The sequence below is a fragment of the Bos mutus genome, chromosome 22 (assembly GCF_027580195.1).
Source record: "Bos mutus isolate GX-2022 chromosome 22, NWIPB_WYAK_1.1, whole genome shotgun sequence".
Taxonomy (NCBI): Eukaryota; Metazoa; Chordata; class Mammalia; order Artiodactyla; family Bovidae; genus Bos; species Bos mutus.
In genome coordinates, this window is record NC_091638.1 from 68,012,031 (window position 1) to 68,027,220 (window position 15,190).

General features: G+C 49.7%; 1 long non-coding RNA gene across 1 annotated transcript; it reads left to right on the plus strand.

The window, feature by feature from the left end:
* The first annotated feature begins 11,916 nt into the window (after window positions 1–11,916).
* Window positions 11,917–15,028, plus strand: LOC138984718 (uncharacterized). The gene is made up of 3 exons (XR_011462000.1): window positions 11,917–11,986; window positions 14,552–14,612; window positions 15,009–15,028. It is a non-coding gene; the product is annotated as an uncharacterized lncRNA (long non-coding RNA).
* The last annotated feature ends 162 nt before the right edge of the window (window positions 15,029–15,190 follow it).

Here is a 15,190-nt window from a genome sequence, read left to right on the forward strand (position 1 = left end):
AGAGTGGGGTGCCATTGCCTTCTCCAGGATTCGGTCTATAGGTGGGGTAAATCCCCTAAAGGAGGAAATGACAATCCACTCCAGGATTCTTGCCTGAAAAATCCCACGGACAGAAGAGCCTGGTAAACTACAGCCTGTGGGGTTGCAAAGAGTCAGACATGACAGCACGCACATGACCGTCATGCTCTTCTTGAGTGGGTTGCTGTTAAAATAACTCGGGCTTCCTAAACATTGGCCCCAGTGGGGTTTTTTGTTTGGTTTCTCCTCTCTTTTTTACCCCATACACATTCTCTCCCTTAGTAGGTTTGGAGAAGCCAGGTGGAGCAGGCAGTAGTCCCCCTGATGTGCAGCCTGCAGTGCCTCAAGGCTGTATTCCAGGGAAGTGGAGGCACAAGGACTTAGATTCCCACTTCAGCAGTCTGTCTCTGACTGGCAGAACGTGCTTTCATAGTTTTACCTGCAGCTAGTATGGCCTCCTCGTGGCCCCATCTTCCTCCTACAGAGACTCCCTGGACCTTCCATTTTTGGACACTTGCTGCCTCCTGCTTCCTTGGAGGGCCCTGGGCCTCGAGTCACTCTGTCCAACTACCAGCAGGCTCTTGGGCAGCAGTGTACCTGACTCAGGGCCTGACACCAGGTTGGTTCTGCCAAACTGACTAGAGGGACTCCTGGACTCTAGCCTATAGGCACAGTCCCTCCAGGTCCTTACTATCTTCAGCTCTCAGCTCCTCCTTACCCCCAGATTCCTCGATGCATCCTTCTGTGTCATCATAATGACCGATATCCACTTGACAGCTTATCCTACCAGGCCTCAACTAAGACCCTTACATTCATCTTCCCATTTACTCCCTTTAATTTATTCCTCATGACAACTCCTCTCTCCTGGGTAGGGTTGAGGAGTAGAAACAGCTCACAGAAATTCACTACTGCTATGGACAAAAACAAATAGATGAACCACTAGAACTTCGCTGGCTCACTTGGGAGATGAGGGGTAGGGCAAGTGATACTTGGTAAGATAGAATGGCAACAGCTGGGCCATCTTACAGCTCAGCCCTTTCTATAGGCTATCTGCCAATCTTAAATCCATTCTGAGATGACAACACAAGGTCTCAGCTCCTCCATCCCCACCCCGCACCCCGCAGTGGGTCCTGGCTGCTATAAGGGAGCTTTGTCCCTCTTAGGGGAATTTCCTTGAGACAGACAAACTCCCATAGCAAACTAGAGATGAGGCAGTGATTACTGCTTGGGCTCGTATTGTTTGAGTTTATAGTACTGACTGCTACAGGTGACACAAAGAAATCTAGATAAATTCTCGTGATCAGCTCCCGCTGGAAAACTCTCCTAGTCCTTCTATTAAAACAAGGCAGAAATAACACGTTATTATGAGAATGGGACAGAAATACCCCCTATTAAGGCAGTCTCCTTTAAAAGAAAAATCACAGCTGTCAAGCCCAAGTCCTGACAGACATCTATAAAACACTCTTGCCAACAACAGCAGAGTCATATTCTTAAATATACTTGGAACATTCTCCAGGATAGACTGTAGGTTAGACCATAAAACAAGTCTTAATACACTTATTTTAAAATTTTATTTGTTTATTCAGCTGTGTTAGGTCTTAGCTGTGGCACATGGGATCTTTCATTGTGGCCTCAGACTCTCCAGTTGTGTGTGGCTTAGTTGCTCTGCAGCATGTGGGACCTTAGTCCCCTGACCAGGGATCAAACCTGAGCCCCTGCACTGCAAGGCAGACTCTTATCCACTCGACCACCAGGGATGTCCCTGAAAACACTTTTTAAAAGGGTGAAAATCATACAAAATATGTTCTCAGATCACACTGGAATGAAATTAGCAATCAATAACAAGGAAATTTGGGAAATTCACAAATATGTGGACATTAACACCCTCTTGAATAACTAATGGGTCATAGAAGAAATCACACAGGAAGTTAGAAACTACTTTGAGATTAATGAAAACACAGCGTACCCAAACTTGTGAGCTAGAGCCACAGCAGTGCTTAGAGGTAAATTTATAGTTGTGTGTTACTTTTTTTTCTTCTTTTTTTCTTTTGGCTGCACTGTAGGGCTCATATGATCTTAATTCTCCAACCCAGGATTGAACCTCAAACCCGAGGCTTCAGCAATGAGAGCAGCAAGTCCTAACCACTGGACCGCCAGGGAATTCCCTGTACATTCTTATATTTAAAAGAAAAAAAAGTCTCAAGTCAGTAATGTAATCTACTACCTTAAGAAACTAGAAAAAGTAGAGCAAACTAAATCCAAAGAAAACAGAAGGAAAGCTAGAAAAAAGATTCAGTTCAGTTCAGTCCCTCAGTCGTGTCCGACTCTTTGCGACCCCATGAATCGCAGCACGCCAGGCCTCCCTGTCCATCACCAACTCCCGGAGTTCACCCAGACTCATGTCCATCGAGTCAGTGATGCCATCCAGCCATCTCATCCTCTGTCGTCCCCTTCTCCTCTTGCCCCCAATCCCTCCCAGCATCAGAGTCTTTTCCAATGAGTCAACTCTTCACATGAGGTGGCCAAAGTACTGGAGTTTCAGCTTTAGCATCATTCCTTCCAAAGAAATCCCAGGGCTGATCTCCTTCAGAATGGACTGGTTGGATCTCCTTGCAGTCCAAGGGACTCTCAAGAGTCTTCTCCAACACCACAGTTCAAAAACATCAATTCTTCAGCGCTCAGCCTTCTTCACAGTCCAACTCTCAAATCCATACATGACCACAGGAAAAATCATAGCCTTGACTAGACGGACCTTTGTTGGCAAAGTAATGTCTCTGCTTTTGAATATGCTATCTAGGTTGGTCATAACTTTCCTTCCAAGGAGTAAGCGTCTTTTAATTTCATGGCTGCAGTCACCATCTGCAGTGATTTTGGAGCCCCCAAAAATAAAGTCTGACACTGTTTCCCCATCTATTTCCCATGAAGTGATGGGACCAGATGCCATGATCTTCGTTTTCTGAAGGTTGAGCTTTAAGCCAAAGATTAGAGAAAATCAACTCACCTACAATTTAGTTCTTTAGAACAGGGGTCCCGACTCCCTGTCCACGGTCTGTTAGAAATCGGGCTGCATGGCCAAAGGTGAGTGGCAGGCGAGCCAGTGAAGCTTCATCTGTACTTACAAATGGCTCCCCATCATTCCCATTACTGCCTGAGCTCCAGCTCCTGTCAGATCACTGGCAGTGTGACATTCTCATAGGAGCACGAAGCCTTCTATGGACTGCACATAGAAAGGATCTAAGCTGCTCACTCCTTATGAGAATCTAGTGCCTGACGATCTGAAGTGGAGCTGAGGTTGTGATGCTAGCATTGGGGATCAGCTGCAAATATAGATGATCATTAGCACAATAAATGTAATGCTCTTAAATCATCCCCAAACCACCTCAACCACCCCTGGCTGTGGAAAAATTGTCTTCCACAAAACTGGTTCCCAGTGCCAGAAAGGTTGGGGACCACTGCTTTAGAAGATCAACAAAACTGCCAAACCTTTAGCGAGACTGACCAACTCAAGACCAGGTCAGCCAAATGGTGTGAACCTTGCAGCTCCAGCTGGAATGCAGTGTGGCTGTGGTTGCTGAGTCAAGGAGTCCCCAGACATGAAACAGATAATGTCACAATCCTGCTGCCTGTAGAGGGCTTTGGACCACAGTGTTCTCAGCTAATTGTGGAAACAAGTCATGGCTGATCAAACCATCTAGATCACTTATGCAGATACCCCTGCTGAGGATCCATTCTCTGATGAGATGACAGGAATCAAGCTGTGGATCGAGCCCACAATGCCCAGATTGTCTCCACTTCTGCCCGGACCCATCATCATACCAGATACAGCAGCACATCCACCATCACAGAGTGGACACAAAGTGTAGGACTCTGTGCCTCTGATGCAGAGGCCACCACTTCATGCCAGATTTGTGATTCCAGCCAAAATTCTTCGTCCTGCAAAGAGGGAGGCTACAGTGTATATGGCATTGTCGCTGCCCACTCCTGAGAGATTGAAGGCACAGGACCTTGATTCCTTCTTGGGGCTGTGGATGGTGCTTCATACTTTTTCAGTTTACAGTGGTACTCTTTCAGATCAATCAGTCAAGTTTGGTCACACCATTGTGGTTCTTGAGACTAATCCCTGTAATGTTCTTGGCTTTCTGGACCAACTGAAGTCTAACAATGGTGTACCCTTCATCTCAAAAGCCACCCAACAATGGGCTGATAGTCTAGGTATCTGCGGTCCTTACGTTCTCCCTAATCATCCACAAGCATGAAGTACTGTTGAATGTTGAAACAGCTCCTCAAAAATTAGCTCAAAGAGGTTTCTGGCTCCTCCTCCTGGTCCACATACCTCAGTACAGCGGTTTAGTCACTATGGGACCGCCTCCTCTAGGCCATGTCCTTCATAATGATCAAGATGAGAGGGGTGGGGTTTATATAGACCAGCTTTGGAATTTTAGGGCTCACTGTTCACCATTCCTGGACATAATGCTTCTTTCTTTCCCTTAACAGAAACTCCAGGTCAGCGGGGTTGGTGAACGCTGGGTTACAGCCCGGTCAGAAAGGGGACTCGAGACTTCCCTGGTGGTCCAGTGATTAAGAATCCGCCTTCCAGTGTGGTTCGATACCTGCTCTGGGAACTAAGATCGTACGTGCAAACTAACTTCACACGTTGCAGCTACAGAATCTGCACACTACAACTAGAGAGAAGCCTGCGCACTGCAATGAAGAGCCCGCATGCTGTAATGAAGATCTCGTGTGCCATAACTAAGACCCAGTGCGGCCAAAAAAATACATTCTAAAAACTAAAAATAAATAAAGGAGGGGACTGCGGGGATTCTCACTATATTATGGTTCAACCACCTGGATTCTCTTGTTTGACTGACATGGGTCTAGATCATGAGAATCCCTAGAGGGCTTGGTGTGCACTTCCCTCTCTCCGTGAGTCCCCCTGACAGTGGCCCACATGTGGAGTGGTAGACATTGTGGGTCTCTGTATATTTTATAAAAATGTCCCGGTCCTTCTTGCACACAATATTCCAGATGAAAAGTACAGGCAGGAGAGACTGTGGAAAAGGTGGCGCAGTCAAGGAGTCCCCAGATGTGAAACAGATAATGTCACAATGCTGCTGCCTGTAGAGGGCTTTGGACTGCAGTCTTCTCAGCTAATTGTAGAAACAAGTCATGGCTGATCTACTAGGGGAGTAGAGCACGCTGACTTTGTGATAGTGGAGGGAGAATAGCAAGCTTGGCACCTGGGGAGGGGATACCTCAGACCCTGGGAGAGAGGGGGGAAGAAAGACACTAACATTCCTGTCTTTCTAAACCACCTGGAACCTTCTGCACTGAGGATAACATCTTGGTCAAACTCTTTCAAGTGGTTTAAATTTGACTGACTGGTAGCTCTGCCATACTCCACTAGACAGTTCTGACCTTGACTTGACTGCCATTCTGCTTAACTTTACCAAGAGATAGGAAAGAGCAGGAGGTAGCCTCAGCTCTTCTTGTTGTTCAGTTGCTAAGTTGTGTCCAACTCTTTGTGACCCCATGGACTGCAGCGCACCAGGCTTCCCTGTCCTTCACCATCTCCTGGAGTTTGCTCAAATGCATGTTCATTGAGTCGGTGATGACATCCAACCATCTCATCCTGTCTCCCCCTTCTCCTCCTGCCCTCAAGTACTTCCCACATAAAATACCTGTCAACACCATCACCTCCAGATAAAGTCCCCAGGCCCAATCCTGTAGCCATCACCACTCAGTCATGCCATCAAGTGGATAAATGCCATCTGGCCGGTGGCCTAGACAAACAGGACTAACTTCCCTGAGCCAAGCCTTCCAAAAGAAAAGACTAGACTCAGTTATTTGAATTGGGCTGGGAGTCCTAAGGCCTACCAACCCGAGAGGAGGCACTGTCAACCTGGGACCCCCTAACTGATGTAGGTCCAACTGGGGGGCACCATGTTTCTTCCCAGAAGTACCATGTGTACCCTTGAGACTACATGACTGATGTGGAAGTCATATATTAATGTGCCTCTCTCTAGAAAACAGTGATTTGAAATTTCTCCTTGACTTTAGCCTACTTGCAAATTAACATGTGAGCCTGCCACAGGTTCTTGCTTGCTAGCAGAAGACAGAAGACTCCTGGGGGTCAAAGACAAAGAACTGTCTCACTCATGACTGAAAGCATTAATCCAGGTACAGAGGATATATATATATATATTTTTTTTTCCTCTAATACTTATTCGGGCTTCCCTGGTGGCTCAAATGGTAAAGAGTTTGCCTGCAATGCAGGAGACCTGGGCTCAATCCCTGGGTCACTAAGATCCCCTGGAGAAGGAAATGGCAGCCCACTCCAGAATTCTTGCCTGGAGAACCCTATGGACAGAGGAGCCTAGTGGGCCACAGTCCATGGGATCACGAAGAGTCAGACACGACTGAGCGACTAACACTCAATACTTACTTATTTGGCGGTGCCAGGTCTTAGCTGCAGCATTCTGATCTTCAGTCTTCATGGTGGCATGCGGGAATCTTAGTTGCAGCATGTGGGATCTAGTTCCCTGACCAGGGATTGAACCTGGGCCCCCTGCCTTGGGAGTGTGGAGTCTTAGCCACTGGACCACCAGCAAAGTCCTCCAGAAGATATATTAATTGCACAGATTCTGGCCTTCAGGGGAGAAGTCCGGAAGAAATCTATCATCCATAGCAACCTTGCTCGGTGAACTGAGTGGGACTGTCCTAAATGCCTTCTGGGCCAAGGTGGAAAGGGTAATGCAAAGAACTAAGGAGCGAGCCACCTGCTTTCTGAGGTAGACCTATTGTTTTCTGGATTTGTTCAGCTGGGAAGCATGGCTGAGGTCAGAAGAGCAAGTTGGCTTTATCCTGCTGCTTGCAGTCTTATTGATAGTAGCTTTAATTAAATGCTGTATGTGACAAATTGAACAGGCTTGGTCCTAGCTTCTGTCGATCAGATTTGCCAACAGAGTGGTGAACTCATGGGAAAATTCACCAAAAGCCAAGACAGTGTAGAAATGGGGGGTGGATATTATTGTAACACAATTCTCCAGGGATCCTTTTGAGTTTATGCACGTTTTGCAAGAGAGGCACTGACTGCCTTTGTCCCCGACTCTCTTCTTAAGGATGTTGTGAACAGCCATGAAAGACTGAGATAGACGTTCCCTCTAGAGCAAAGAGCACCCATCAGCAAAGACCTGGGAGGACTTCCCTGGTGGTTGAGTGGTTAAGATCCCACCTTGCAGGGCTGAGGACTCAGATGCAATCCCCGTCAGGGAACTAAGACCCCACGTGCCATAGAGCAGCTAAGCTCATGCCACACAGCTACTGAGCCTGCGCACTCTGGAGCCCACGTGCCACAACTAGAGAGTATGTGCCCCAGCGGAAGGTACCACATGATGCAATGAAGATCCTGCATACCGCAACTGAGACCCAAAAAGGAACCAAATACATAAAAATACAGAAACAAACAAATAAGAATTGTTAAAAAAAAAAAAAAAAAACTTGAAAAAAAACAAAAAAGACATAAGTCCTTAAATTTAGGGCCTGCTCCCATACCACAATCCACTGCGTGCAGTCATCTACCCAGGCCACTGGTGCCACCCCACAGGACTTGGGGACCAGAGGACTGATGTCAATATGCTGATGATTGTGCTATTTACTATGCCATGAATAACGAGGTCCTTTGTCTCTGACCCAGGAATCTCCTGTCTTCTGCCAGCATCCATGAACCTGTGGCAGGCTCACTTGTATTTGCTGGTACGGTAGAACCGCAGACCCATTGCAGTCCTTGACATGAGGAAAGCACTCAGGTCTCAGGAGTGCTGGTGGTAAAGCCAATTCAGAGCAGGCACGGTGGGCAGCCCAGCTGTTTGGGAAGCAGTGGGACCCTTTCCTACCCTCTCGTGGCCGAGCCCAGCATTTGTCCTTTCTGTGGCACAGTGGGCATGGCAGTAGCTAGGCCTGACCCTGAGTGACAGCACACCCCACCAGGGCACATTCACACACAGCTCAGTTATAAGCTCCTCAACTGCCGCATTTGATGGATCAGGTTCTCGTGGCAACAGGTGGCCTACGTTTTGTAGCCACGGCTCTGAGCACTGTAACTGGCGTTATTGTATCATCAGGCTAACAGGCATCCAAAAGGCGTTGGCTTTTCTTCTTGTTTTTCACTGAGGTGTGAATTGGCCTGACATTTCTGGAGCAAGAAGAAACGGCTAGATGATACAGTAATAAAACTAATAATACTCGGACTTTCCTGGTGGTCCAGGGATTAAGAATCCACCTGCCAGTGCAGGGGACATGGATTTGATCCCTGGTCCAGGAAGATCCTGGGCCTCCCAGTGGCGCCAGTGGTAAAGAACCTGCCTGCCAGTGCAGGAGAAGTAAGAGACGTGGGATCGATCCCTGGGTCGGGAAGATCCTCTGAAGGAGGGCATGGCAACCCACTCCATTCTTGCCTGGAGAATCCCATGGACAGAGGAGCCTGGCAGGCTACAGTTCATGGAGTCGCACAGAGTCGGACATGACTGAAGTGACTTAGCACACACGCACACCAGGAAGATCCCACGTGCTATGGGGCAACTAAGCTTGTGTATCACAACTACTGAGCCCAAGCTCTAGAGCCCGTGATCCGCAACAGGAGAAGCCACCGCAGTGAGAAGTCCACACACCACAAGAAGGAGTAGCTCCAGCTCACTGCAACTAGCAAAACCCCGAGTGTAGCAATGAAGACCCAGTGCAGCAAAAAAGAAATAATACATAAATAAAAATGTAAATATATATATAATTTAATTGAGTTAAGATGAATGAAATAGCCTAATAAAAAATATAATACTCAACTTTTGGTGTATTTTTTTTCAAACACAACAGAAACTTTATTTCCACAATCCATGTGAGATTTCTGAACCTGTGCCAAAGAGGCAAGACAAGACCTTTTCTCTCAGGCCTGTAACTGACATGTAAATAAACACAAATGCAAGTCCAACATACACACTGTTGACAAGTAACTCCTAGTCCCTGTTTTAGTACCATCATCACAGGGGGATGCTCAAAGGGCAGTCGGTGTCAGCAGCCCCTCAGAGGAATTTTGGTGTATTTTATCTTGGGGCCAGGCACTGCGCTAACAGCTTGAATTACCCTCCTTTAAGCCTCAGGACAGCGCCGTGAATTGTGTCTTATCATCCCCAAAGTGCAGATGGAGAAGCTGAAGCCTGGACAGGTTAAGAGATTTCTTCACAATCACCCTGCTGGGAGGTGGCAGGGCTGGGCCTCCACCCAGGCCGCGCTTGTCTCCGGTCAGATTCTCCCTGGTGGACTTTTCCTGGGTTCGGAAGGTGGAGACAGGGGAGGGGCTGAAGATCCTCTGGCTGATCAAGCATGAAAGTGAAAGTGAAGTCGCTCAGTCGTACCCGACTCTTAGCGACCCCATGGACTGCAGCCTATCAGGCTCCTCCATCCATGGGATTTTCCAGGCAAGAGTACTGGAGTGGGGTACCATTGCCTTCTCGCATGATCCTTGACTTCCCCTTAAAGGAAAGTATTACGGAATTTCAGCAGCAAACATCATCTGGTTCCTACTCAAACCCCATCTCCAAGAAAACGTGAGAGAGAATCTAAAAGTTCTGTTCAAGGCAAGAAGAAATCCCAAACTCAAACATTTTACTCCAACAATTTGGATATACCAGCTGCTCCATGAAGCATGAAGACAGATTCATTTCGTTTTCCAGTCCCATCTCTCATGCTCTTCATCACCATGGGGACACATCAGAGGGACTCAGGGACGGCCACTTCACATCTCTTGGAGAGAGATGCTTCAGGGCAGAACTGTCCCCTCCAGGCCTCTGAAACTTCCAACCATCACCTTTAGAACCTACCACCCCTAGAGCCGTTTCTTTCTTCAGAGCCTAGAAGCTTCCCAAAGACATTCAGAACTCAGGGAGGTGTCACAGAGCCTGACACACAGTCAGCCCTCTTTCAGAGGTATTCTCCCCGTCCTCCAGGAAGCCAGCTCCCACCTGCAGCCCATTTTGGAGCCCAGTGTGTGCGCTCAGTTGCTTCAGTCGTGTCCAACTCTTTGCGACCCCATGGACTGCAGCCCACCAGGCTCCTCTGTCCATGGGATTTTCCCAGCAAGCCCATTTTGGACCCCAGGCCCAGATAATAATGAAAAGAGCTAATATAGGGACTTCCCTGGTGGTCCAGTGGTTGAAACTCCACGTTCCCAATGCAGGGGGTCCGGGTTGGATTCCTAGTCAGGGAACTAGATCCCACGTGCTGCAACTGTTTTCATGCCAAAACTAAAAAAGATCCCACGTGCCGCAACTAAGACCTAGTGCAGCCAAATAAAAAAATGAGTATCTTTTTAAAAAGACAGAAAGAAAAGAAAATAGGGGTAATATATACTGAGGGCTCACAGTGCGGCCAGCATCCACCGAGGGTTTCATGAATGTCGGCTGCTTTACTTCCTTGTCTGAAAATGAGGAAGGAGGCATACAGAAGATGAAGAATTTTCCCAATGCTCACAGCAGGTATTCCAGAAAACTACCACTGTGGTATGCTGCCTCCTGAAACCTAACTTCCGTTACACAGGCTGGGGCCACCCCGTCCAGCCAATGTCCCTAAGGAAGCATCAGGAACCCTAGGTTTGAGTCCTGGGATATCCGGCTCTTCATGACTCTATGGACTGCAGCCCACCAGGCCGCTCTGTCCATGGGATTCTCCAGGGAAGAATACTGGAGTGGGTTGCCATACCTTGCTCCAGGGGATCTTTCCGACCCAGGGATCGAACCCGCATCTCTTGTGTCTCCTGCATTGGCAGGTGGGTTCTTTACCACCAGTGCCTGGGAAGACCCAATAACGTAACCTTGGCCAAGTCCCTGCCATCTCTGGGACCTCTCCGCACAAAGGCGCCCTTCCCTGAGGTTGTGGCAGACAGACCATTCCTCGGGCTAAAAGCCCCTTATTGCCCTCAGGGCCCCGCCCTCCTATTTGTAGACTATCTGTGGGACTCCTCTCCTTCCTCCTCCCAGGAACGCCCTGTGGGTTTTGGATCAGGCCAGCCTACATTCAATCCCCACATCTTACTCGCCAGATGAGCCGAGTCTAACTGTTTCATCTTTCACAGCCTCGTAGTCTCAGTCCATCCAATCAGTCAACAAATGTCAGTGCCCTCTGCCCGCCAGGTCATGATGTGCTAAGAGCTGGAGGCGAGGTTGTGCTTCCTGGGAGGGCGGTGAGATGGACAATATGTAATCAAACCCATAGAGAAGAATGCTTCAGGCTGTGAGGAGGACCAGCAGGAGATAAACACGGGATGTGACTCAAAGGGCTGGGGGTAGCTGTTTTAGAGAAATGCCTCCTGGAGGCAGGAACTAGAGACGCGCAGGACTAGGTCCACGGGGAGGCACAGAGGACCTTGCAGGCCAGGTGAGCAGAGGGAAGCTGCTGGAGGTTTTGTAAACTGAGAAGGAGCTCGGTTGCAATTAGGTTTTTGTTTTTGCTTTTGGCCACGCCTTGCATTGTGTAGGATCTTAGTTCCCTGACCAGGGATTAAACCCGATCTCCTGGGGTGGAAGTATGGAGTCTTTACCAGTGGGCTGCCAGGGAAGCCGTCTGAAATCAGTTTTTTTTTGGCTGTGCTGTGTTTTCACTGCAGCATGTGGGCTTCCCACACGGGCTCTAACTGCGTGGGCTTCAGTAGTTGTGGCTCTCAGGCTCAAGAGCACAGGCTCAGTAATTGTGGCCCACGGGCTTAGTTGCTCAGTGGCATGAGGAATCTTCCCAGGCCACAGATCGAAACTGTGTCCCCCGCATTGGCAGGTGGATCCTTTTTTTTTTTCCCAGTCTGGATAAGATAGGAAGCCCACCAGACTCCTCTGCCCATCGGATTTTTCAGGCAAGAATACTGGAGTACAGGCAGGTGGAGTCTTAACCACTGGACCAGCAGGGAAGTCCTGGAATGAGGTTTTAAAAGGTGAGTCCTGTATCAGGTGGAGGAGGGATGGGACTGGGAAGCAATGGCAGTGTGGAGACCCATTAGGTGGCCGAAGTGATCCGCACTGAGCACAGAGGTCATGGCCTCCTTGGACTTATAGAAGAACTTCCATCTGGGAGACATGCTGGTAGATTCCAAGAACCTGGGCTGCCTGGGTGTGGTGACACAGGAGATGCAGACAGAAAAGGAGGACAAGCTATGGACACTCCCTGGTTGGGCCGTTGCAGTGAGCCCTGCGGATCCACTCTGCATCTGTGTCCTCCAGGCCTCACGCACCGAGGCCAACCCTACCTGCCCTGTGCCCTCCCCAGCCCCGCTGCCCACAGACTTCCTTTGGGGTTTGGCCCCTGGGAGGCTGGGCTGGACAGGAGGAATATGATTTCCAGAGCTCCCTCCCTGCTGGCTGCAGGAGGACAAGTACTGTCAGTGTCTATAGAAAGCCGAGGCTCCCGAGGGCAGGCCCCCCCACCCCGCGTTTCAGCTCCAGCTCCAGCTTCTGCGGCTCCAGGCTTCGGTTAATGTTCATAACCCACGTAACAGTGCCGACTGCTTCCAGCTGGGCCTCTGATAAGCTTAAGTGAAACTGAAAGTTGCTCAGTCGTGTCCAACTCTTTGTGACCCCATGGACTGTAACAGTCCATGGAATTCTCCAGGCCAGAATAATGGAGTGGGTAGCCTTTCCCTTCTCCAGGGGATCTTCCCAACCCAGGGATCAAACCCAGGTCTCCTGCATTGCAGGTGGATTCTTTACCAACTGAGCTATCAGGGAAGCCAAGAATACTGGAGTGGGTAGCCTATCCCTTCTCCAGCGGATCTTCCTGACTCAGGAATCAAACCGGGGTCTCCTGCATTGCAGGCAGATTCTTTACCGATTGAGCTATCAGGGAAGCCCTGATGAGCTTAAGGAGTCTGGTAATGACAGTAAGTAAATGTATGGAGTACTAACTGCATGCCAAGCATGGGGCTGGGCGCTGGCCCTCATGGCTCCCGGTCACTCAGCCCCCTCAGCGGTCCCGGAACAGAGGCTGCCTTACCTCCATCCTCCTGTCAGCAGCATTAGACACCCTTGGCCATGCTCTCCTCCCAAAATACTTGCTTCTCTGGGCTCTCTGACATCACACTCCTGGTTTTCTTTCCTCAGCTTCCTCCAGCTGCTCCTTCCTCTGAGTCACATCAGACTCTGCCTCCTCTCTGTGACCTGGGGGAGGAGACCTCCCTGGTTCTCCCTGACCCTCTTCTCCCCGACCCTCTTCTCCCCAGCAGAGCCCCTCCTTTCCCGTGGCTATAAATGCCCGTGTGTGCTGAGGACACCAAGCCCATGTCTCCAGGGCGGGCATCCTGGCTGAGCTCCACATATCTGGATTGAGACGTCTCCACTTGGATGACACAAGCATCTCAAACTCTCAGTCATGTCCAATCTAAAACGCTCAGTCATGTCCAACTCTTTGTGAGCCCATGGACTGTAGCCTACCAGGCTCCTCCATCCATGGGATTTTCCAGGCAAGAATACTGGAGCGGATTGCCATTTCCTTCTCCAGGGGATCTTCCCGACTCAGGGATCGAACCCCGGTCTCCTGCATTGCAGGCAGACGCTTTACCATTTGAGCCACCAGGGAGGCTCTATCTCAAACTCAGCACGTTGCAAACAGAACCCACACTCCTTTGTGGGTACTCCCTCTCCCCTGTCACATTCCTCACCCACCTGGGGGCTCAGGCAGACACCTGGGAAGCATTCATACCACTTGCCTCTCCGGTACCCTCCACTTCACCTAGTCTCTGGATTCCACCCCCAAACACATCTCCACCACGTCTCTCCTGGGAAGATAGCAAGAACACCCTTCTTGCTCTGATACAGTTCCACTGCGATGAAAATAAAACTCAAGACTCCTCACCGAGGCCTCCCGCCTCCGCCTCCGGATGCTCTCTCTCTCTCTACCTCCCCACCCTGTTGCTCCGCTGGCCCTGTTGAGACAGGGCCTGGAAGAAATGAATCTTCTTCCTACCCCCCATCCTGGCATGACAGTGTCAACTGTCCCCTCCGAAATTCCCCTCAATCCCTCAGGCCTCCTCCAGCCTTCCCCCCACGCTGGGCGGACTGTACACCCATTAACTCCTGCTCCTCCTTCAGCTCCTGGCTTAAAAGTCCCTTTGTCAGAGGGGCTTCCTGGACTTCGGGTCTCATCACTGCTCTCACTCCCAGCTCCCTCTTCTTCTCTGTCTTAGCACTGACCTCTGGCACAGCCTCAGTCAGGTGTGGGTTGATCTGTCGAGTATCTGTCTCCTCCAGGACAGAAGCTCCAGGAAAGCAGCGATTGGTTCTACCTTTTAACAAGTGCATGTTGAGGACTTCCGTGGTTCAGTTGTTAAGATTCCACGCTCTCAATGCTCAGGGCCTGAGTTTGATGCCTGGTCAGGGAACTAGACCCCACATGCCGCAACTCAAAGTTCCCTGTCGCAACTAGGACCCGGCGAAGCCTAATTAATTTTTTAAAAAGAGCATGCAGAGGTTCCTTGTTTGTCGAATGACTAGATCCCCATTTACAGGTCAAAAAACAGGCTCAGAGATGAGGACTCTAACCCTAGTCTGTTTATGCTGTGTTCCAAGGTGAGTCACATCTTACTGTAGGCAGAGGAGGGTTAGGTTCAGATGAGTATGAGGGAAAAATGACCGGAAAATGCTTAGCCCTATGCCTGGCAGGTGGTGAGCATCAGTACCACTCCCGGCCTCAGTGTGTGACCAGAGACCCCCCTGAGGGAGTGTGGGGGCTGTCCATACTACATACCCTCCTATCTCCCCTGGGGACACGGGACTGCCCCCCGCATCTTACTCCTCCAATACCTGTCTATCTGAACAGGGCCTGAGCCCACTGAGCAATTTGGGCAGGGGTCCACTAAAAAGTCTCCCTCGGTCACCCCAAATAAGCCCACCCTCAAAGTTAAAGCCATGAGTTACTTACACAGGTGTACCTCAAGTCACGTACCTGAACCCCTTTTCCTTCAGACTGCAACCCCTGTTCCCCCTGGAGAGAGGGTATCACCCTGTCTTGGCTGTGACCCGCTCTGGAGGTACCCTGGTCATACTCACCCCCTGCTGAGTTCTGTGAGTCAGAGACTGAATCAGGGGTCTCCCCTGGCCAGGTACCCGGTGATATGGCCTGGGCACCAGGCCACTGCAGCCCTCAA